The following is a 21,315-nucleotide window of genomic DNA, read 5'->3' on the forward strand; positions in this document are numbered from 1 at the left end:
GAAGCGGAGCGGGCCCGGGGGAAGGAGAGTGGGGACCGCCGGGCGTTCGTGGAATCCCCGGGAGGGGAAATGGCCCCATGGCTGATAAGCACGGTTGCATCGCATGGCGAGGCAAGCGGGACCAGGCAGCAAGAAGAGGGAATGGCAGCGGACCACGGTCTGAAGGGGGTGGAGGCAGAAGCGAGCGGCGATTTGTCTGGGGCGGATCGTCGGAGCCAGAGGGGACAGGAAATCGGAAAGAAGAAAAAGGTGTTGCGCGGGAGCGTCACTGAGGGTGAGCAATGAGAAGACGCTAGGGGCAGCGCCAGTAGAGCAGTGTTGCGGACGACCTGGAGGAGAGCACCAGCCGATTCTGGAGAGGGTGCAAAAAGGTGGCGGCGGAGCAAAAGCGGACTAAACGGCCTAGAGGGGACTGCGGCAGCGCTGGACCACGTCCGGCAATGGAGGACTGGGCAGAAAAGTTTGCTTATGTTAAAGAAGGTAAATTCAAACCCACGAATAGGGAATTGAATATTTTGAAAAAGGAATCAGCCGTTTCTCACTTAAAGTAAATAAATAGATTGAAGAAAACAGATTATACAATTAATCCTTAGGCTTCCGCGCCGTCTATCTGATGAATACATGCTGGTTTCCGGGAATTACCGTCGCTTAGTTTAGTTGGTTGACAACTGTTTCGACCTGAAGACGCCTCCAGGACTGGGGGCGAAACAGTTATCAACCAACTAAACTACGCGACGGTAATTCCCGGAAACCAGCATGGATTCATCAGATTATACAATGGCGGCACCATCTAATACGTTAAAGATAGGGACACTAAATGTCTGCGGAGGAAGGAGAAGAGGCAGAATAAGGGAAATACATTCGCTCCTCGTCTAATTAGATCTTGACGTACTTTTTCTCCAAGAATTAGTTGACAGCTATTTCTGGGAGGAAGGCCCGGGGAAAATATATATGTTAAAAAGAAGAAGGGAGAGGGACGGCCATCATAATTAAAAAAATATATGAAAACCTCAAATATAACAATACACCCGTCGGGAAGGGCGATTAGCCTAAAACCCATGGCTTAGGTCTGATAAATGTATACGGTCCTTTGGGCATAAGAAAAATCAGGAAAGGAAGGACTTTTTTACAAGGGAAATACTTCCCTTGCCGGAATCCTTCAAGTCGGAGGCGATAATGGGCGGTGATTTCAATGCAATCACAAATATAAAAGCGAGTGCCAACAATGAGGTGGGAGGGGGATACGGAGTTAGCGAAGAGCTTTAAAGAACATTGAAACGCATTAAAGCCACAGATGCCACGACACTGTTAAAAAATACTGAAAATTTAAAATATACTTTGTACGGGAAAGGATGGGCAACCAGGCAAGACCGTTTCTACTCCTCGGAGAAATTAAAAAAGAATTAACATAGTACAGAGTTCTCCCGGTGTCATTTTCGGATCACTGTGCAGTGATCATAACAGTCAGCTGGAAAATGAAGGAGCCTAGTAACTTCGTACGGAAGTCTTAATGGAGATTAGAAGAAGACCTCCTGGACGATGAGGAAATTTTAGAAATGTTTGGAAATGAGGTTAAAGGTTGGCAAATGAAATGGGCAGGCCTAAACCCCTGTGAGGCATGGGAAAAGGCTAAAGTTAACATCAGACGTTTCTACGCCCAAAGGAGACGAGAGAGAGCAACCGAAACTCGCGAATCATTAATTTGTACCGGAATCCACTGGAGAAGGCACTCGCAAAGAATAACAGGGGCGAGTGGGACATAATTCGATTCTTGATATTGCTAAAATAATTGACTCGAGAGTCGTGGAAATTACCAACGGCCTTTTTTTTATTAGTCCGGTGAGAGCGTTCGAAGAGTGAGGACGTGTTTGTGATTCGGTTCTGTGTGCGTGAATCCTCGGCTTTCGAGCCTTCGATCGCCGGGAAACGAGAAATTCGTTATCCTTTGATATATGCGTGCAAAGCGTTTTGTTGTGAAAAGTGCTTCTTATTTTGAGTTAGCCCTTATTAGGGCTTGAAGTGTGTTGTTAAGTCAGCGAATTTGAAATGCCTTACGATAGGAAGGCAACTCTAATAATAAGTCTAAATGACTTAAAAGAAAGTGCTACCGCCCTAGAGGTCCATCGGTTCATCGGTGTCGAGCTCGGGCTTAAGTTGGAAGATTTAGTGGCCATACAATTTGGAATTACAAGAAAATTCATTTTTGTCAAACTTATAAACGAAGAATTAGTGGAAAATCTTTTAAGGTCGAAAGGGGGGCCGGTTGACTTTCCATCAGTAGCCGAAAAGCGTGGAACGGCGACGTTGGAGTCAGCGTCTAGCAGGGCAAGCTTTGTTAAGGTGGTGGGGCTCCCCCCAGAAATCCCAAAATTCGAGGTTGAAACTGAATTAGGCAAATATGGAAGAGTGGCATCATACGCGATATACAAATAGATAGGCCCCGGGTTATACTCGATCAGCATCGGAACGCGGAATGTGAAAATGTATTTAAAGTCCCCGATTCCGTCATATCCCGATAGCTGGTCACAGGGCGGTCATACACTACGAGGGGCAACAGCAAACGTGCTCGAGATGCGGAAGCACAAACCAACTGAGATTAAATTGCACAATGCCAACCACAATCACGGCGTACGCCGACGCACTGAGGGGGAAGAAGCAAGCGGCAGAAGAGAAGGCGGTACTGCCGACGAGAATGGTAGAAGACCGAGGAGTGGAGGAGATTCCCTTGGAACAGGAGGAGGAGGTCAACCCAAGGATAGGGGTAGAGAAACGCAGGGAGAAGAAAGGACCAACCTACCACCCAGGAACGTCGAGCGAGGAAGACGTCGCCGGAAACGACGCTATCGCCGAGGAAAGGTTCGAACACGAGAGGTAGGGGGAAAAGGATATCGATAGACGTAGCCCGTGGAAAGGAAACGGAGAGATCAACCATTCCGAGGGAGGAAAGGTGTGATCCCTGTGCAGATCAGAGTAAGATTCAAGAGGGGAATAATGGGGGAGGAATCAAAATTGCCGTAGCAGTAGAAGAAGAATCAAAAGAAACCGGAGAACCCAATTCAATCGAGGGCGGTGATCGACTGCTTGCGGGGGAAAGCAAGAAGTTGGATATGGCGCAAGATAAAAAAATAGGAAGAAATCTGGACATGGTAACCCCTTTTAACGACAAGGGTCTCGGGAAAGGGTTATATCTAACGTTACGCGAAGGGGAGGGCAAACAGCGTGAGGAAGAGACTGACGGTCAGAGGGGAGAAGATGACCCGGAGGAAGACGCGCCGAAGTTAAGCAGCATCGGGCCCGGATGGTACTTGGATGGGTGACCGCCTGGGAACACCGGGTGCCGTTGGCTTTCAATATTTTTTTTCCGAAACGAACGTATTTTGAGGCATTCTCTGATGTTTTTAATTTTTTTCAAATAATTTATTTTGCAATGCCAGACATTGCATGCGTGATTTTGAATTGGTATGTTCCCTTTTGACACCATTCCATTTCATCTAGATGCGACCAGCTCTCTTGGGGCAATGCATTGGTGCTGTAGTAACCCGTATCTCATCCACATTTATCCAAAGTTCGTTTTGAGATGGCAAATTACCTCCGTCTCCCGCCATCATATAGTATGGTCGTGGACGGCCCGATGTATGCAAGCCGTGGGCAAGAAAATAGACGTCGTGACGCGTCGTTGCAAGTGTTTGCGGGCTTGATATTGCTAAAATAGTTGACTCGAGAGTGGTGGAAATTGCCAACGGCCATACCACGCTGAATACACCGGTTCTCGTCCGATCACCGAAGTTAAGCAGCATCGGGCCCGGATAGTACTTGGATGGGTGACCGCCTGGGAACACCGGGTGCCGTTGGCTTTCAATATTTTTTTTCCGAAACGAACGTATTTTGAGGCATTCTCTGATGTTTTTAATTTTTTTCAAATAATTTATTTTGCAATGCCAGACATTGCATGCGTGATTTTGAATTGGTATGTTCCCTTTTGACACCATTCCATTTCATCTAGATGCGACCAGCTCTCTTGGGGCAATGCATTGCTGCTGTAGTAACCCGTATCTCATCCACATTTATCCAAAGTTCGTTTTGAGATGGCCAATTACCTCCGTCTCCCGCCATCATATAGTATGGTCGTGGACGGCCCGATGTATGCAAGCCGTGGGCAAGAAAATAGACGTCGTGTCGCGTCGTTGCAAGTGTTTGCGGAATTGATATTGCTAAAATAGTTGACTCGAGAGTGGTGGAAATTGCCAACGGCCATACCACGCTGAATACACCGGTTCTCGTCCGATCACCGAAGTTAAGCAGCATCGGGCCCGGATAGTACTTGGATGGGTGACCGCCTGGGAACACCGGGTGCCGTTGGCTTTCAATATTTTTTTTCCGAAACGAACGTATTTTGAGGCATTCTCTGATGTTTTTAATTTTTTTCAAATAATTTATTTTGCAATGCCAGACATTGCATGCGTGATTTTGAATTGGTATGTTCCCTTTTGACACCATTCCATTTCATCTAGATGCGACCAGCTCTCTTGGGGCAATGCATTGGTGCTGTAGTAACCCGTATCTCATCCACATTTATCCAAAGTTCGTTTTGAGATGGCAAATTACCTCCGTCTCCCGCCATCATATAGTATGGTCGTGGACGGCCCGATGTATGCAAGCCGTGGGCAAGAAAATAGACGTCGTGTCGCGTCGTTGCAAGTGTTTGCGGAATTGATATTGCTAAAATAGTTGACTCGAGAGTGGTGGATATTGCCAACGGCCATACCACGCTGAATACACCGGTTCTCGTCCGATCACCGAAGTTAAGCAGCATCGGGCCCGGATAGTACTTGGATGGGTGACCGCCTGGGAACACCGGGTGCCGTTGGCTTTCAATATTTTTTTTCCGAAACGAACGTATTTTGAGGCATTCTCTGATGTTTTTAATTTTTTTCAAATAATTTATTTTGCAATGCCAGACATTGCATGCGTGATTTTGAATTGGTATGTTCCCTTTTGACACCATTCCATTTCATCTAGATGCGACCAGCTCTCTTGGGGCAATGCATTGGTGCTGTAGTAACCCGTATCTCTTCCACATTTATCCAAAGTTCGTTTTGATATGGCAAATTACCTCCGTCTCCCGCCATCATATAGTATGGTCGTGGACGGCCCGATGTATGCAAGCCGTGGGCAAGAAAATAGACGTCGTGTCGCGTCGTTGCAAGTGTTTGCGGGCTTGATATTGCTAAAATAGTTGACTCGAGAGTGGTGGAAATTGCCAACGGCCATACCACGCTGAATACACCGGTTCTCGTCCGATCACCGAAGTTAAGCAGCATCGGGCCCGGATTGTACTTGGATGGGTGACCGCCTGGGAACACCGGGTGCCGTTGGCTTTCAATATTTTTTTTCCGAAACGAACGTATTTTGAGGCATTCTCTGATGTTTTTAATTTTTTTCAAATAATTTATTTTGCAATGCCAGACATTGCATGCGTGATTTTGAATTGGTATGTTCCCTTTTGACACCATTCCATTTCATCTAGATGCGACCAGCTCTCTTGGGGCAATGCATTGGTGCTGTAGTATCGTAATCTTCCACATTTATCCAAAGTTCGTTTTGAGATGGCAAATTACCTCCGTCTCCCGCCATCATATAGTATGGTCGTGGACGGCCCGATGTATGCAAGCCGTGGGCAAGATAATAGACGTCGTGTCGCGTCGTTGCAAGTGTTTGCGGGCTTGATATTGCTAAAATAGTTGACTCGAGAGTGGTGGAAATTGCCAACGGCCATACCACGCTGAATACACCGGTTCTCGTCCGATCACCGAAGTTAAGCAGCATCGGGCCCGGATAGTACTTGGATGGGTGACCGCCTGGGAACACCGGGTGCCGTTGGCTTTCAATATTTTTTTTCCGAAACGAACGTATTTTGAGGCATTCTCTGATGTTTTTAATTTTTTTCAAATAATTTATTTTGCAATGCCAGACATTGCATGCGTGATTTTGAATTGGTATGTTCCCTTTTGACACCATTCCATTTCATCTAGATGCGACCAGCTCTCTTGGGGCAATGCATTGGTGCTGTAGTAACCCGTATCTCATCCACATTTATCCAAAGTTCGTTTTGAGATGGCAAATTACCTCCGTCTCCCGCCATCATATAGTATGGTCGTGGACGGCCCGATGTATGCAAGCCGTGGGCAAGAAAATAGACGTCGTGTCGCGTCGTTGCAAGTGTTTGCGGAATTGATATTGCTAAAATAGTTGACTCGAGAGTGGTGGAAATTGCCAACGGCCATACCGCGCTGAATACACCGGTTCTCGTCCGATCACCGAAGTTAAGCAGCATCGGGCCCGGATAGTACTTGGATGGGTGACCGCCTGGGAACACCGGGTGCCGTTGGCTTTCAATATTTTTTTTCCGAAACGAACGTATTTTGAGGCATTCTCTGATGTTTTTAATTTTTTTCAAATAATTTATTTTGCAATGCCAGACATTGCATGCGTGATTTTGAATTGGTATGTTCCCTTTTGACACCATTCCATTTCATCTAGATGCGACCAGCTCTCTTGGGGCAATGCATTGGTGCTGTAGTAACCCGTATCTCTTCCACATTTATCCAAAGTTCGTTTTGATATGGCAAATTACCTCCGTCTCCCGCCATCATATAGTATGGTCGTGGACGGCCCGATGTATGCAAGCCGTGGGCAAGAAAATAGACGTCGTGTCGCGTCGTTGCAAGTGTTTGCGGGCTTGATATTGCTAAAATAGTTGACTCGAGAGTGGTGGGAATTGCCAACGGCCATACCACGCTGAATACACCGGTTCTCGTCCGATCACCGAAGTTAGGCAGCATCGGGCCCGGATTGTACTTGGATGGGTGACCGCCTGGGAACACCGGGTGCCGTTGGCTTTCAATATTTTTTTTCCGAAACGAACGTATTTTGAGGCATTCTCTGATGTTTTTAATTTTTTTCAAATAATTTATTTTGCAATGCCAGACATTGCATGCGTGATTTTGAATTGGTATGTTCCCTTTTGACACCATTCCATTTCATCTAGATGCGACCAGCTCTCTTGGGGCAATGCATTGGTGCTGTAGTATCGTAATCTTCCACATTTATCCAAAGTTCGTTTTGAGATGGCAAATTACCTCCGTCTCCCGCCATCATATAGTATGGTCGTGGACGGCCCGATGTATGCAAGCCGTGGGCAAGATAATAGACGTCGTGTCGCGTCGTTGCAAGTGTTTGCGGGCTTGATATTGCTAAAATAGTTGACTCGAGAGTGGTGGAAATTGCCAACGGCCATACCACGCTGAATACACCGGTTCTCGTCCGATCACCGAAGTTAAGCAGCATCGGGCCCGGAGAGTACTTGGATGGGTGACCGCCTGAGAACACCGGGTTCCGTTGGCTTTCAATATTTTTTTTCCGAAACGAACGTATTTTGAGGCATTCTCTGATGTTTTTAATTTTTTTCAAATAATTTATTTTGCAATGCCAGACATTGCATGCGTGATTTTAAATTGGTATGTTCCCTTTTGACACCATTCCATTTCATCTAGATGCGACCAGCTCTCTTGGGGCAATGCATTGGTGCTGTAGTAACCCGTATCTCATCCACATTTATCCAAAGTTCGTTTTGAGATGGCAAATTACCTCCGTCTCCCGCCATCATATAGTATGGTCGTGGACGGCCCGATGTATGCAAGCCGTGGGCAAGAAAATAGACGTCGTGTCGCGTCGTTGCAAGTGTTTGCGGAATTGATATTGCTAAAATAGTTGACTCGAGAGTGGTGGAAATTGCCAACGGCCATACCACGCTGAATACACCGGTTCTCGTCCGATCACCGAAGTTAAGCAGCATCGGGCCCGGATAGTACTTGGATGGGTGACCGCCTGGGAACACCGGGTGCCGTTGGCTTTCAATATTTTTTTTCCGAAACGAACGTATTTTGAGGCATTCTCTGATGTTTTTAATTTTTTTCAAATAATTTATTTTGCAATGCCAGACATTGCATGCGTGATTTTGAATTGGTATGTTCCCTTTTGACACCATTCCATTTCATCTAGATGCGACCAGCTCTCTTGGGGCAATGCATTGGTGCTGTAGTAACCCGTATCTCTTCCACATTTATCCAAAGTTCGTTTTGATATGGCAAATTACCTCCGTCTCCCGCCATCATATAGTATGGTCGTGGACGGCCCGATGTATGCAAGCCGTGGGCAAGAAAATAGACGTCGTGTCGCGTCGTTGCAAGTGTTTGCGGGCTTGATATTGCTAAAATAGTTGACTCGAGAGTGGTGGAAATTGCCAACGGCCATACCACGCTGAATACACCGGTTCTCGTCCGATCACCGAAGTTAAGCAGCATCGGGCCCGGATTGTACTTGGATGGGTGACCGCCTGGGAACACCGGGTGCCGTTGGCTTTCAATATTTTTTTTCCGAAACGAACGTATTTTGAGGCATTCTCTGATGTTTTTAATTTTTTTCAAATAATTTATTTTGCAATGCCAGACATTGCATGCGTGATTTTGAATTGGTATGTTCCCTTTTGACACCATTCCATTTCATCTAGATGCGACCAGCTCTCTTGGGGCAATGCATTGCTGCTGTAGTAACCCGTATCTCATCCACATTTATCCAAAGTTCGTTTTGAGATGGCCAATTACCTCCGTCTCCCGCCATCATATAGTATGGTCGTGGACGGCCCGATGTATGCAAGCCGTGGGCAAGAAAATAGACGTCGTGTCGCGTCGTTGCAAGTGTTTGCGGAATTGATATTGCTAAAATAGTTGACTCGAGAGTGGTGGAAATTGCCAACGGCCATACCACGCTGAATACACCGGTTCTCGTCCGATCACCGAAGTTAAGCAGCATCGGGCCCGGATAGTACTTGGATGGGTGACCGCCTGGGAACACCGGGTGCCGTTGGCTTTCAATATTTTTTTTCCGAAACGAACGTATTTTGAGGCATTCTCTGATGTTTTTAATTTTTTTCAAATAATTTATTTTGCAATGCCAGACATTGCATGCGTGATTTTGAATTGGTATGTTCCCTTTTGACACCATTCCATTTCATCTAGATGCGACCAGCTCTCTTGGGGCAATGCATTGGTGCTGTAGTAACCCGTATCTCATCCACATTTATCCAAAGTTCGTTTTGAGATGGCAAATTACCTCCGTCTCCCGCCATCATATAGTATGGTCGTGGACGGCCCGATGTATGCAAGCCGTGGGCAAGAAAATAGACGTCGTGTCGCGTCGTTGCAAGTGTTTGCGGAATTGATATTGCTAAAATAGTTGACTCGAGAGTGGTGGAAATTGCCAACGGCCATACCACGCTGAATACACCGGTTCTCGTCCGATCACCGAAGTTAAGCAGCATCGGGCCCGGATAGTACTTGGATGGGTGACCGCCTGGGAACACCGGGTGCCGTTGGCTTTCAATATTTTTTTTCCGAAACGAACGTATTTTGAGGCATTCTCTGATGTTTTTAATTTTTTTCAAATAATTTATTTTGCAATGCCAGACATTGCATGCGTGATTTTGAATTGGTATGTTCCCTTTTGACACCATTCCATTTCATCTAGATGCGACCAGCTCTCTTGGGGCAATGCATTGGTGCTGTAGTAACCCGTATCTCTTCCACATTTATCCAAAGTTCGTTTTGATATGGCAAATTACCTCCGTCTCCCGCCATCATATAGTATGGTCGTGGACGGCCCGATGTATGCAAGCCGTGGGCAAGAAAATAGACGTCGTGTCGCGTCGTTGCAAGTGTTTGCGGGCTTGATATTGCTAAAATAGTTGACTCGAGAGTGGTGGGAATTGCCAACGGCCATACCACGCTGAATACACCGGTTCTCGTCCGATCACCGAAGTTAGGCAGCATCGGGCCCGGATTGTACTTGGATGGGTGACCGCCTGGGAACACCGGGTGCCGTTGGCTTTCAATATTTTTTTTCCGAAACGAACGTATTTTGAGGCATTCTCTGATGTTTTTAATTTTTTTCAAATAATTTATTTTGCAATGCCAGACATTGCATGCGTGATTTTGAATTGGTATGTTCCCTTTTGACACCATTCCATTTCATCTAGATGCGACCAGCTCTCTTGGGGCAATGCATTGGTGCTGTAGTAACCCGTATCTCATCCACATTTATCCAAAGTTCGTTTTGAGATGGCAAATTACCTCCGTCTCCCGCCATCATATAGTATGGTCGTGGACGGCCCGATGTATGCAAGCCGTGGGCAAGATAATAGACGTCGTGTCGCGTCGTTGCAAGTGTTTGCGGGCTTGATATTGCTAAAATAGTTGACTCGAGAGTGGTGGAAATTGCCAACGGCCATACCACGCTGAATACACCGGTTCTCGTCCGATCACCGAAGTTAAGCAGCATCGGGCCCGGAGAGTACTTGGATGGGTGACCGCCTGAGAACACCGGGTTCCGTTGGCTTTCAATATTTTTTTTCCGAAACGAACGTATTTTGAGGCATTCTCTGATGTTTTTAATTTTTTTCAAATAATTTATTTTGCAATGCCAGACATTGCATGCGTGATTTTGAATTGGTATGTTCCCTTTTGACACCATTCCATTTCATCTAGATGCGACCAGCTCTCTTGGGGCAATGCATTGGTGCTGTAGTAACCCGTATCTCTTCCACATTTATCCAAAGTTCGTTTTGATATGGCAAATTACCTCCGTCTCCCGCCATCATATAGTATGGTCGTGGACGGCCCGATGTATGCAAGCCGTGGGCAAGAAAATAGACGTCGTGTCGCGTCGTTGCAAGTGTTTGCGGGCTTGATATTGCTAAAATAGTTGACTCGAGAGTGGTGGGAATTGCCAACGGCCATACCACGCTGAATACACCGGTTCTCGTCCGATCACCGAAGTTAGGCAGCATCGGGCCCGGATTGTACTTGGATGGGTGACCGCCTGGGAACACCGGGTGCCGTTGGCTTTCAATATTTTTTTTCCGAAACGAACGTATTTTGAGGCATTCTCTGATGTTTTTAATTTTTTTCAAATAATTTATTTTGCAATGCCAGACATTGCATGCGTGATTTTGAATTGGTATGTTCCCTTTTGACACCATTCCATTTCATCTAGATGCGACCAGCTCTCTTGGGGCAATGCATTGGTGCTGTAGTAACCCGTATCTCATCCACATTTATCCAAAGTTCGTTTTGAGATGGCAAATTACCTCCGTCTCCCGCCATCATATAGTATGGTCGTGGACGGCCCGATGTATGCAAGCCGTGGGCAAGATAATAGACGTCGTGTCGCGTCGTTGCAAGTGTTTGCGGGCTTGATATTGCTAAAATAGTTGACTCGAGAGTGGTGGAAATTGCCAACGGCCATACCACGCTGAATACACCGGTTCTCGTCCGATCACCGAAGTTAAGCAGCATCGGGCCCGGAGAGTACTTGGATGGGTGACCGCCTGAGAACACCGGGTTCCGTTGGCTTTCAATATTTTTTTTCCGAAACGAACGTATTTTGAGGCATTCTCTGATGTTTTTAATTTTTTTCAAATAATTTATTTTGCAATGCCAGACATTGCATGCGTGATTTTGAATTGGTATGTTCCCTTTTGACACCATTCCATTTCATCTAGATGCGACCAGCTCTCTTGGGGCAATGCATTGGTGCTGTAGTAACCCGTATCTCATCCACATTTATCCAAAGTTCGTTTTGAGATGGCAAATTACCTCCGTCTCCCGCCATCATATAGTATGGTCGTGGACGGCCCGATGTATGCAAGCCGTGGGCAAGAAAATAGACGTCGTGTCGCGTCGTTGCAAGTGTTTGCGGAATTGATATTGCTAAAATAGTTGACTCGAGAGTGGTGGAAATTGCCAACGGCCATATACCATCCGGGAGGGCGATGGCCATGACGATCCTTGGGATAAGGATAATAAATGTGTACGGCCCGGCCGGCACCAGGAAACTTCAGGAGAGGAGGGAATTTTACTCGCGGGACCTCCTGCCCCTGCTGAGCGACTTCCAAGGAATGGCACTGTTAGGGGGTGATTTTAACGCAATCATAGACGAGAAAGATAGCCAAAACAACGATGGAGGAGGAGCAAAATACCCACTGTGTGGTCCCCTAAAATCGATAGTTAAAAACCTCAGAGCCACTGACGCAAACAGATTAACAAGCACAAAAGATAACCTTCCGTACACCATCTACGGCGACAAATGGGCAACAAGGCAGGACCGCTTTTACGCATCCTACGACTTGAAAACCCATATATCCTCCTATGCGGTTCTTCCAGTGGCATGCTCCGACCACTGCGCAGTTATTATATCGGTCGATGGATCCCAAAGCAGGACGAGGCATCAGCCAAGGAAAAAGGAGTGGAGGATGAACGTCGAGCTGCTATATGAGAAAGACACCAGAGCCATACTGAAAGAAAACATCCAGCGATGGGAGGAAAGCTGGAGAGGATTGGATCCAAGCGAAAGGTGGGAAAACTCCAAAGTAAAAATAAGAAACCTTTTCGCACAACTGCACAGGGAGAGAGCCGAAGAAATCAGGGAAACCATGGCTTTTTACAGAGAAGCGCTCGAGGAGAGCCTAAAGACGAGAGAAAGGGAACGGAGCAACTGGGGGGAGATAAAAGAACTAAAAAGGAAAATCTTCGGAATGGAAGAGGAAAGGGCGAAAATATCAACATGGCACAGAAGCAAAATATGTTTGCCAGAAGAACATGCCTCGGTGTATTATCTGGGGAGGAGGTTAAAGGATTGCGCCAACAACTTACTCAAAAACGGCATTTTGAACGAGAACGGAACGAGGTTAAAAGAAGAGAGAGAAATCATAGAGCATGTATGCCACCATTTTGAGACTCTCCTTTCTGGGGAGGACACATCACTCAAGGAAGAGACAGAAAATCTCACGCCACTCCCCCAACTGCCAGTGGAGGTGGCAGAGAGGATGGCGGAAAGAATCACAAGGGAGGAGTGCGAGGATGCTATGAGATGGCTCCCCAAGGGGAGGTCCCCGGGTACCGACGGTATCCCTTTTGAATTCTACGTAGAATTCTGGGAAGAGCTGAAGGATTTAATCATTCCAGCGATAGAGAACATCCTCCAAAATGGCACCCTCACCACGACCCAAAGAGAGGGGAAAATTGTCCTAGTGCCGAAAAGAAAAGAGCCAAGGAGCCTAAATGACTACAGACCCATCACCCTCCTCAACGCCGATTACAAGGTAGTAGCTAAAATCGTTAAAACCAGACTCAACGAAGCCGTGGAAAAGATAATCGGGCCAGACCAACACATAGTAGGAAAGGGGAGGAACATTGTAACGGCGCTGACAACGATCAGAGACGCAATCGCGAGCCACGAGAGCAGGCAGGGCGCGGGCCTTAAACTGGTAGCGGTAGATATTGAGAAGGCTTTCGACAGGGTGAACATAAACCACGTATTGAACACATTAAAGAGGATGGGATTCCCCGAAAAGTTTTTGAATACAATAAAAATGTTCACGAACAACATCACGTCGAAAGTAAAATTGAGCGCGGGGGCCGAAACAAAGTCGTTCCCCGTGAGAAGATCAATCAGACAAGGCTGTCCGCTTTCGATGCTTCTGTTCTCTATATCACTGGAGCCCCTGCTACATAGTCTTCGCAGAAACATTAAAGGAATCCCGGCGGGGAACGGAAAAGTGTCCGCGGTGGCTTATGCGGACGACGTAACGATCTTCGCCCAAGATCAAGCGGAAATTCATGTAATAGGGAAATCATTAAAGGAATATGAGGAGGAAAGCGGGCAAAAAGTAAACATGGAAAAGACAAAGGCCTTGACAATAAAAGACGCCGACTTCACCGCGACCAGTGAATGGAAAGAGGTGACCTCGATGGACATTCTGGGCATTCCATGGAGTAGGACTTCCACGGAGACGACAAACGCAGTATGGGAAAAGGCAACGAGAATGATAAAAGGAACATTAGCGCAATTGAGAGACAGGGACCTAAACATACATCAGAAAGTCCTTGCGATAAACGCATTGTTATTATCCAAGGCATGGTACGCCGCACTGATTTTCCCGTTGCCAGAAAAACATGGGGCTCTATTGACGAAAATAGCAACGCAATACCTTTGGGGAGGGCATTTGCTAAGAGTAGCAAAGAGCCAGGCCTGTCTACCCAAGGGGAAGGGGGGCCTAGGGCTGATCGACGTGCGGGACAAAGCCCTGGCACTCTATGCAAAGACAGTAATAAACATCCTATCCGACGACTGTCAACATTCAAAAGATCTGCTAAAGGCGGCATGGGGTGCACCAGGGCAGGATAGACTGCTGATGAAAACTATCAGGAAAGTTAAGGACTTAGTAGAAAAGATGCCGAGAGGAGTGACAGCCACCACCAAGTGCCTTTACCGACAACTCAGAAGCGACGACAACCACCGAATCAACATCGAAAAGCACATCCTATCGGTAAATTGGAAGAGAGTGTGGAAGAACATCAACGAAATAGCCATGACCCTAAGGACAAAGAGCGTCCTATTCCTATTCGCAAACTATATAGTGACCACCCAGCAAGTGAAACAAAACATGTATCTAACAAGCAGGAACGAATGCGAATACTGTGACAAAGCCGACACACAAGACCACAGGGTGTTCGAATGCACCATCTCAAGGAGGAGGTGGTGCCTAATAAAAAGAACATTTAGAGAATTAAACACCTTTGGAGAAAAGGAGATAGGAAATAGGAATATGATGATTCTGGATTTCAACATCTTTCCCCGCGTGAAAATGGAAACAATGTGCTGGCTGATTGGACAGCACCTTCTTACGGTACACAAGTGGGTTAAAATAGATATAGAAAGTTGGTGGGAACAAGTGAAAAAAGAGAGCAAAAACCTACCGGGCCGATTACAGCCATATTGGAAGAAAGTAGAACAAATGGTAAAAAAAGAAGTCATGAAAGAATAACAAGTTTAAAGAAAATTGGTCTTGGACTCAATGTAAACTGTCATGTATGCAAGGAAATATATTACCGATAACAAGTATGTGAATAAAGGGAATACGTTCAATAAATAAGAGCAGATAATAATGTAAACAATGTATCATTAATGTTTAACTGTGAAAAAAAGACGCAAAGGGGATGTTTAAAAAAAATTTGACTATTTATAATTGGCTTGATTTCATTGTAATCATTTTGTTCCCTATAAAGGATCTTGTATTGTTAATTCAAGTAAGGAAAATGTTCCCTAAGTTATGTGACGGTGAACACTTTCCGAATGCTTATAGTTCATAAGTGGTTCATACTTATATCATCCTTTGTTTAGAATTGTTCAATTGTGAAAATGTTCAATCTGTGGTCTTATGCACGCTTAAGATGGTGCACATGGTGTTAAATAACTATGTCTGTGAATGGAAATACATGCAATAAAAAAAAAAAAAAAAATACCACGCTGAATACACCGGTTCTCGTCCGATCACCGAAGTTAAGCAGCATCGGGCCCGGATAGTACTTGGATGGGTGACCGCCTGGGAACACCGGGTGCCGTTGGCTTTCAATATTTTTTTTCCGAAACGAACGTATTTTGAGGCATTCTCTGATGTTTTTAATTTTTTTCAAATAATTTATTTTGCAATGCCAGACATTGCATGCGTGATTTTGAATTGGTATGTTCCCTTTTGACACCATTCCATTTCATCTAGATGCGACCAGCTCTCTTGGGGCAATGCATTGGTGCTGTAGTAACCCGTATCTCATCCACATTTATCCAAAGTTCGTTTTGAGATGGCAAATTACCTCCGTCTCCCGCCATCATATAGTATGGTCGTGGACGGCCCGATGTATGCAAGCCGTGGGCAAGAAAATAGACGTCGTGTCGCGTCGTTGCAAGTGTTTGCGGAATTGATATTGCTAAAATAGTTGACTCGAGAGTGGTGGAAATTGCCAACGGCCATACCACGCTGAATACACCGGTTCTCGTCCGATCACCGAAGTTAAGCAGCATCGGGCCCGGATAGTACTTGGATGGGTGACCGCCTGGGAACACCGGGTGCCGTTGGCTTTCAATATTTTTTTTCCGAAACGAACGTATTTTGAGGCATTCTCTGATGTTTTTAATTTTTTTCAAATAATTTATTTTGCAATGCCAGACATTGCATGCGTGATTTTGAATTGGTATGTTCCCTTTTGACACCATTCCATTTCATCTAGATGCGACCAGCTCTCTTGGGGCAATGCATTGGTGCTGTAGTAACCCGTATCTCATCCACATTTATCCAAAGTTCGTTTTGAGATGGCAAATTACCTCCGTCTCCCGCCATCATATAGTATGGTCGTGGACGGCCCGATGTATGCAAGCCGTGGGCAAGAAAATAGACGTCGTGTCGCGTCGTTGCAAGTGTTTGCGGAATTGATATTGCTAAAATAGTTGACTCGAGAGTGGTGGAAATTGCCAACGGCCATACCACGCTGAATACACCGGTTCTCGTCCGATCACCGAAGTTAAGCAGCATCGGGCCCGGATAGTACTTGGATGGGTGACCGCCTGGGAACACCGGGTGCCGTTGGCTTTCAATATTTTTTTTCCGAAACGAACGTATTTTGAGGCATTCTCTGATGTTTTTAATTTTTTTCAAATAATTTATTTTGCAATGCCAGACATTGCATGCGTGATTTTGAATTGGTATGTTCCCTTTTGACACCATTCCATTTCATCTAGATGCGACCAGCTCTCTTGGGGCAATGCATTGGTGCTGTAGTAACCCGTATCTCTTCCACATTTATCCAAAGTTCGTTTTGAGATGGCAAATTACCTCCGTCTCCCGCCATCATATAGTATGGTCGTGGACGGCCCGATGTATGCAAGCCGTGGGCAAGAAAATAGACGTCGTGTCGCGTCGTTGCAAGTGTTTGCGGAATTGATATTGCTAAAATAGTTGACTCGAGAGTGGTGGAAATTGCCAACGGCCATACCACGCTGAATACACCGGTTCTCGTCCGATCACCGAAGTTAAGCAGCATCGGGCCCGGATAGTACTTGGATGGGTGACCGCCTGGGAACACCGGGTGCCGTTGGCTTTCAATATTTTTTTTCCGAAACGAACGTATTTTGAGGCATTCTCTGATGTTTTTAATTTTTTTCAAATAATTTATTTTGCAATGCCAGACATTGCATGCGTGATTTTGAATTGGTATGTTCCCTTTTGACACCATTCCATTTCATCTAGATGCGACCAGCTCTCTTGGGGCAATGCATTGGTGCTGTAGTAACCCGTATCTCATCCACATTTATCCAAAGTTCGTTTTGAGATGGCAAATTACCTCCGTCTCCCGCCATCATATAGTATGGTCGTGGACGGCCCGATGTATGCAAGCCGTGGGCAAGAAAATAGACGTCGTGTCGCGTCGTTGCAAGTGTTTGCGGAATTGATATTGCTAAAATAGTTGACTCGAGAGTGGTGGAAATTGCCAACGGCCATACCACGCTGAATACACCGGTTCTCGTCCGATCACCGAAGTTAAGCAGCATCGGGCCCGGATAGTACTTGGATGGGTGACCGCCTGGGAACACCGGGTGCCGTTGGCTTTCAATATTTTTTTTCCGAAACGAACGTATTTTGAGGCATTCTCTGATGTTTTTAATTTTTTTCAAATAATTTATTTTGCAATGCCAGACATTGCATGCGTGATTTTGAATTGGTATGTTCCCTTTTGACACCATTCCATTTCATCTAGATGCGACCAGCTCTCTTGGGGCAATGCATTGGTGCTGTAGTAACCCGTATCTCTTCCACATTTATCCAAAGTTCGTTTTGATATGGCAAATTACCTCCGTCTCCCGCCATCATATAGTATGGTCGTGGACGGCCCGATGTATGCAAGCCGTGGGCAAGAAAATAGACGTCGTGTCGCGTCGTTGCAAGTGTTTGCGGGCTTGATATTGCTAAAATAGTTGACTCGAGAGTGGTGGAAATTGCCAACGGCCATACCACGCTGAATACACCGGTTCTCGTCCGATCACCGAAGTTAAGCAGCATCGGGCCCGGATTGTACTTGGATGGGTGACCGCCTGGGAACACCGGGTGCCGTTGGCTTTCAATATTTTTTTTCCGAAACGAACGTATTTTGAGGCATTCTCTGATGTTTTTAATTTTTTTCAAATAATTTATTTTGCAATGCCAGACATTGCATGCGTGATTTTGAATTGGTATGTTCCCTTTTGACACCATTCCATTTCATCTAGATGCGACCAGCTCTCTTGGGGCAATGCATTGGTGCTGTAGTATCGTAATCTTCCACATTTATCCAAAGTTCGTTTTGAGATGGCAAATTACCTCCGTCTCCCGCCATCATATAGTATGGTCGTGGACGGCCCGATGTATGCAAGCCGTGGGCAAGATAATAGACGTCGTGTCGCGTCGTTGCAAGTGTTTGCGGGCTTGATATTGCTAAAATAGTTGACTCGAGAGTGGTGGAAATTGCCAACGGCCATACCACGCTGAATACACCGGTTCTCGTCCGATCACCGAAGTTAAGCAGCATCGGGCCCGGAGAGTACTTGGATGGGTGACCGCCTGAGAACACCGGGTTCCGTTGGCTTTCAATATTTTTTTTCCGAAACGAACGTATTTTGAGGCATTCTCTGATGTTTTTAATTTTTTTCAAATAATTTATTTTGCAATGCCAGACATTGCATTCGTGATTTTGAATTGGTATGTTCCCTTTTGACACCATTCCATTTCATCTAGATGCGACCAGCTCTCTTGGGGCAATGCATTGGTGCTGTAGTAACCCGTATCTCATCCACATTTATCCAAAGTTCGTTTTGAGATGGCAAATTACCTCCGTCTCCCGCCATCATATAGTATGGTCGTGGACGGCCCGATGTATGCAAGCCGTGGGCAAGAAAATAGACGTCGTGTCGCGTCGTTGCAAGTGTTTGCGGAATTGATATTGCTAAAATAGTTGACTCGAGAGTGGTGGAAATTGCCAACGGCCATACCACGCTGAATACACCGGTTCTCGTCCGATCACCGAAGTTAAGCAGCATCGGGCCCGGATAGTACTTGGATGGGTGACCGCCTGGGAACACCGGGTGCCGTTGGCTTTCAATATTTTTTTTCCGAAACGAACGTATTTTGAGGCATTCTCTGATGTTTTTAATTTTTTTCAAATAATTTATTTTGCAATGCCAGACATTGCATGCGTGATTTTGAATTGGTATGTTCCCTTTTGACACCATTCCATTTCATCTAGATGCGACCAGCTCTCTTGGGGCAATGCATTGGTGCTGTAGTAACCCGTATCTCATCCACATTTATCCAAAGTTCGTTTTGAGATGGCAAATTACCTCCGTCTCCCGCCATCATATAGTATGGTCGTGGACGGCCCGATGTATGCAAGCCGTGGGCAAGATAATAGACGTCGTGTCGCGTCGTTGCAAGTGTTTGCGGGCTTGATATTGCTAAAATAGTTGACTCGAGAGTGGTGGAAATTGCCAACGGCCATACCACGCTGAATACACCGGTTCTCGTCCGATCACCGAAGTTAAGCAGCATCGGGCCCGGAGAGTACTTGGATGGGTGACCGCCTGAGAACACCGGGTTCCGTTGGCTTTCAATATTTTTTTTCCGAAACGAACGTATTTTGAGGCATTCTCTGATGTTTTTAATTTTTTTCAAATAATTTATTTTGCAATGCCAGACATTGCATGCGTGATTTTGAATTGGTATGTTCCCTTTTGACACCATTCCATTTCATCTAGATGCGACCAGCTCTCTTGGGGCAATGCATTGGTGCTGTAGTAACCCGTATCTCATCCACATTTATCCAAAGTTCGTTTTGAGATGGCAAATTACCTCCGTCTCCCGCCATCATATAGTATGGTCGTGGACGGCCCGATGTATGCAAGCCGTGGGCAAGAAAATAGACGTCGTGTCGCGTCGTTGCAAGTGTTTGCGGAATTGATATTGCTAAAATAGTTGACTCGAGAGTGGTGGAAATTGCCAACGGCCATACCACGCTGAATACACCGGTTCTCGTCCGATCACCGAAGTTAAGCAGCATCGGGCCCGGATAGTACTTGGATGGGTGACCGCCTGGGAACACCGGGTGCCGTTGGCTTTCAATATTTTTTTTCCGAAACGAACGTATTTTGAGGCATTCTCTGATGTTTTTAATTTTTTTCAAATAATTTATTTTGCAATGCCAGACATTGCATGCGTGATTTTGAATTGGTATGTTCCCTTTTGACACCATTCCATTTCATCTAGATGCGACCAGCTCTCTTGGGGCAATGCATTGGTGCTGTAGTAACCCGTATCTCTTCCACATTTATCCAAAGTTCGTTTTGATATGGCAAATTACCTCCGTCTCCCGCCATCATATAGTATGGTCGTGGACGGCCCGATGTATGCAAGCCGTGGGCAAGAAAATAGACGTCGTGTCGCGTCGTTGCAAGTGTTTGCGGGCTTGATATTGCTAAAATAGTTGACTCGAGAGTGGTGGAAATTGCCAACGGCCATACCACGCTGAATACACCGGTTCTCGTCCGATCACCGAAGTTAGGCAGCATCGGGCCCGGATTGTACTTGGATGGGTGACCGCCTGGGAACACCGGGTGCCGTTGGCTTTCAATATTTTTTTTCCGAAACGAACGTATTTTGAGGCATTCTCTGATGTTTTTAATTTTTTTCAAATAATTTATTTTGCAATGCCAGACATTGCATGCGTGATTTTGAATTGGTATGTTCCCTTTTGACACCATTCCATTTCATCTAGATGCGACCAGCTCTCTTGGGGCAATGCATTGGTGCTGTAGTAACCCGTATCTCATCCACATTTATCCAAAGTTCGTTTTGAGATGGCAAATTACCTCCGTCTCCCGCCATCATATAGTATGGTCGTGGACGGCCCGATGTATGCAAGCCGTGGGCAAGAAAATAGACGTCGTGTCGCGTCGTTGCAAGTGTTTGCGGAATTGATATTGCTAAAATAGTTGACTCGAGAGTGGTGGAAATTGCCAACGGCCATACCACGCTGAATACACCGGTTCTCGTCCGATCACCGAAGTTAAGCAGCATCGGGCCCGGAGAGTACTTGGATGGGTGACCGCCTGAGAACACCGGGTTCCGTTGGCTTTCAATATTTTTTTTCCGAAACGAACGTATTTTGAGGCATTCTCTGATGTTTTTAATTTTTTTCAAATAATTTATTTTGCAATGCCAGACATTGCATGCGTGATTTTGAATTGGTATGTTCCCTTTTGACACCATTCCATTTCATCTAGATGCGACCAGCTCTCTTGGGGCAATGCATTGGTGCTGTAGTAACCCGTATCTCATCC

At 45.9% G+C, this 21,315-nt stretch overlaps 27 non-coding genes and 1 pseudogene across 27 annotated transcripts; all 28 read left to right on the top strand.

Moving 5' to 3' along the window:
- Window positions 1–3,735: 3,735 nt before the first annotated feature.
- LOC139692945 (5S ribosomal RNA) lies at window positions 3,736–3,854 on the top strand. Its single transcript, XR_011701812.1, has one exon. It is a non-coding gene; the product is annotated as a 5S ribosomal RNA (ribosomal RNA).
- Window positions 3,855–4,243: 389 nt separating this feature from the next.
- On the top strand, window positions 4,244–4,362 carry LOC139693060 (5S ribosomal RNA). The gene has a single exon (XR_011701923.1). It is a non-coding gene; the product is annotated as a 5S ribosomal RNA (ribosomal RNA).
- Window positions 4,363–4,751: 389 nt separating this feature from the next.
- Window positions 4,752–4,870, top strand: LOC139693097 (5S ribosomal RNA). Its single transcript, XR_011701951.1, has one exon. It is a non-coding gene; the product is annotated as a 5S ribosomal RNA (ribosomal RNA).
- A 389-nt stretch (window positions 4,871–5,259) lies between these two features.
- Window positions 5,260–5,378, top strand: LOC139693000 (5S ribosomal RNA). The gene has a single exon (XR_011701865.1). It is a non-coding gene; the product is annotated as a 5S ribosomal RNA (ribosomal RNA).
- Window positions 5,379–5,764: 386 nt separating this feature from the next.
- Window positions 5,765–5,883, top strand: LOC139693109 (5S ribosomal RNA). The gene has a single exon (XR_011701964.1). It is a non-coding gene; the product is annotated as a 5S ribosomal RNA (ribosomal RNA).
- A 389-nt stretch (window positions 5,884–6,272) lies between these two features.
- Window positions 6,273–6,391, top strand: LOC139692969 (5S ribosomal RNA). The gene has a single exon (XR_011701835.1). It is a non-coding gene; the product is annotated as a 5S ribosomal RNA (ribosomal RNA).
- Window positions 6,392–6,780: 389 nt separating this feature from the next.
- Window positions 6,781–6,899, top strand: LOC139693046 (5S ribosomal RNA). The gene has a single exon (XR_011701909.1). It is a non-coding gene; the product is annotated as a 5S ribosomal RNA (ribosomal RNA).
- A 386-nt stretch (window positions 6,900–7,285) lies between these two features.
- Window positions 7,286–7,404, top strand: LOC139693051 (5S ribosomal RNA). Its single transcript, XR_011701914.1, has one exon. It is a non-coding gene; the product is annotated as a 5S ribosomal RNA (ribosomal RNA).
- Window positions 7,405–7,793: 389 nt separating this feature from the next.
- LOC139693120 (5S ribosomal RNA) lies at window positions 7,794–7,912 on the top strand. Its single transcript, XR_011701978.1, has one exon. It is a non-coding gene; the product is annotated as a 5S ribosomal RNA (ribosomal RNA).
- A 389-nt stretch (window positions 7,913–8,301) lies between these two features.
- Window positions 8,302–8,420, top strand: LOC139693001 (5S ribosomal RNA). Its single transcript, XR_011701866.1, has one exon. It is a non-coding gene; the product is annotated as a 5S ribosomal RNA (ribosomal RNA).
- Window positions 8,421–8,809: 389 nt separating this feature from the next.
- On the top strand, window positions 8,810–8,928 carry LOC139692951 (5S ribosomal RNA). Its single transcript, XR_011701818.1, has one exon. It is a non-coding gene; the product is annotated as a 5S ribosomal RNA (ribosomal RNA).
- A 389-nt stretch (window positions 8,929–9,317) lies between these two features.
- On the top strand, window positions 9,318–9,436 carry LOC139692963 (5S ribosomal RNA). Its single transcript, XR_011701829.1, has one exon. It is a non-coding gene; the product is annotated as a 5S ribosomal RNA (ribosomal RNA).
- Window positions 9,437–9,825: 389 nt separating this feature from the next.
- On the top strand, window positions 9,826–9,944 carry LOC139693047 (5S ribosomal RNA). The gene has a single exon (XR_011701910.1). It is a non-coding gene; the product is annotated as a 5S ribosomal RNA (ribosomal RNA).
- A 389-nt stretch (window positions 9,945–10,333) lies between these two features.
- Window positions 10,334–10,452, top strand: LOC139693052 (5S ribosomal RNA). The gene has a single exon (XR_011701915.1). It is a non-coding gene; the product is annotated as a 5S ribosomal RNA (ribosomal RNA).
- Window positions 10,453–10,841: 389 nt separating this feature from the next.
- On the top strand, window positions 10,842–10,960 carry LOC139693048 (5S ribosomal RNA). The gene has a single exon (XR_011701911.1). It is a non-coding gene; the product is annotated as a 5S ribosomal RNA (ribosomal RNA).
- A 389-nt stretch (window positions 10,961–11,349) lies between these two features.
- On the top strand, window positions 11,350–11,468 carry LOC139693053 (5S ribosomal RNA). The gene has a single exon (XR_011701916.1). It is a non-coding gene; the product is annotated as a 5S ribosomal RNA (ribosomal RNA).
- Window positions 11,469–15,415: 3,947 nt separating this feature from the next.
- LOC139693081 (5S ribosomal RNA) lies at window positions 15,416–15,514 on the top strand (annotated as a pseudogene).
- A 399-nt stretch (window positions 15,515–15,913) lies between these two features.
- LOC139692975 (5S ribosomal RNA) lies at window positions 15,914–16,032 on the top strand. The gene has a single exon (XR_011701840.1). It is a non-coding gene; the product is annotated as a 5S ribosomal RNA (ribosomal RNA).
- A 389-nt stretch (window positions 16,033–16,421) lies between these two features.
- LOC139692986 (5S ribosomal RNA) lies at window positions 16,422–16,540 on the top strand. The gene has a single exon (XR_011701851.1). It is a non-coding gene; the product is annotated as a 5S ribosomal RNA (ribosomal RNA).
- Window positions 16,541–16,929: 389 nt separating this feature from the next.
- Window positions 16,930–17,048, top strand: LOC139692997 (5S ribosomal RNA). The gene has a single exon (XR_011701862.1). It is a non-coding gene; the product is annotated as a 5S ribosomal RNA (ribosomal RNA).
- Window positions 17,049–17,437: 389 nt separating this feature from the next.
- Window positions 17,438–17,556, top strand: LOC139693008 (5S ribosomal RNA). The gene has a single exon (XR_011701873.1). It is a non-coding gene; the product is annotated as a 5S ribosomal RNA (ribosomal RNA).
- Window positions 17,557–17,945: 389 nt separating this feature from the next.
- On the top strand, window positions 17,946–18,064 carry LOC139693002 (5S ribosomal RNA). The gene has a single exon (XR_011701867.1). It is a non-coding gene; the product is annotated as a 5S ribosomal RNA (ribosomal RNA).
- Window positions 18,065–18,450: 386 nt separating this feature from the next.
- On the top strand, window positions 18,451–18,569 carry LOC139693055 (5S ribosomal RNA). The gene has a single exon (XR_011701918.1). It is a non-coding gene; the product is annotated as a 5S ribosomal RNA (ribosomal RNA).
- A 389-nt stretch (window positions 18,570–18,958) lies between these two features.
- On the top strand, window positions 18,959–19,077 carry LOC139693020 (5S ribosomal RNA). Its single transcript, XR_011701884.1, has one exon. It is a non-coding gene; the product is annotated as a 5S ribosomal RNA (ribosomal RNA).
- A 389-nt stretch (window positions 19,078–19,466) lies between these two features.
- Window positions 19,467–19,585, top strand: LOC139693056 (5S ribosomal RNA). The gene has a single exon (XR_011701919.1). It is a non-coding gene; the product is annotated as a 5S ribosomal RNA (ribosomal RNA).
- A 389-nt stretch (window positions 19,586–19,974) lies between these two features.
- Window positions 19,975–20,093, top strand: LOC139693031 (5S ribosomal RNA). Its single transcript, XR_011701895.1, has one exon. It is a non-coding gene; the product is annotated as a 5S ribosomal RNA (ribosomal RNA).
- A 389-nt stretch (window positions 20,094–20,482) lies between these two features.
- On the top strand, window positions 20,483–20,601 carry LOC139693049 (5S ribosomal RNA). The gene has a single exon (XR_011701912.1). It is a non-coding gene; the product is annotated as a 5S ribosomal RNA (ribosomal RNA).
- A 389-nt stretch (window positions 20,602–20,990) lies between these two features.
- LOC139693057 (5S ribosomal RNA) lies at window positions 20,991–21,109 on the top strand. The gene has a single exon (XR_011701920.1). It is a non-coding gene; the product is annotated as a 5S ribosomal RNA (ribosomal RNA).
- The last annotated feature ends 206 nt before the right edge of the window (window positions 21,110–21,315 follow it).

Source organism: Hetaerina americana, unplaced genomic scaffold, assembly GCF_022747635.1.
Source record: "Hetaerina americana unplaced genomic scaffold, ioHetAmer1.1.p SCAF_44, whole genome shotgun sequence".
NCBI classification, from domain to species: Eukaryota; Metazoa; Arthropoda; class Insecta; order Odonata; family Calopterygidae; genus Hetaerina; species Hetaerina americana.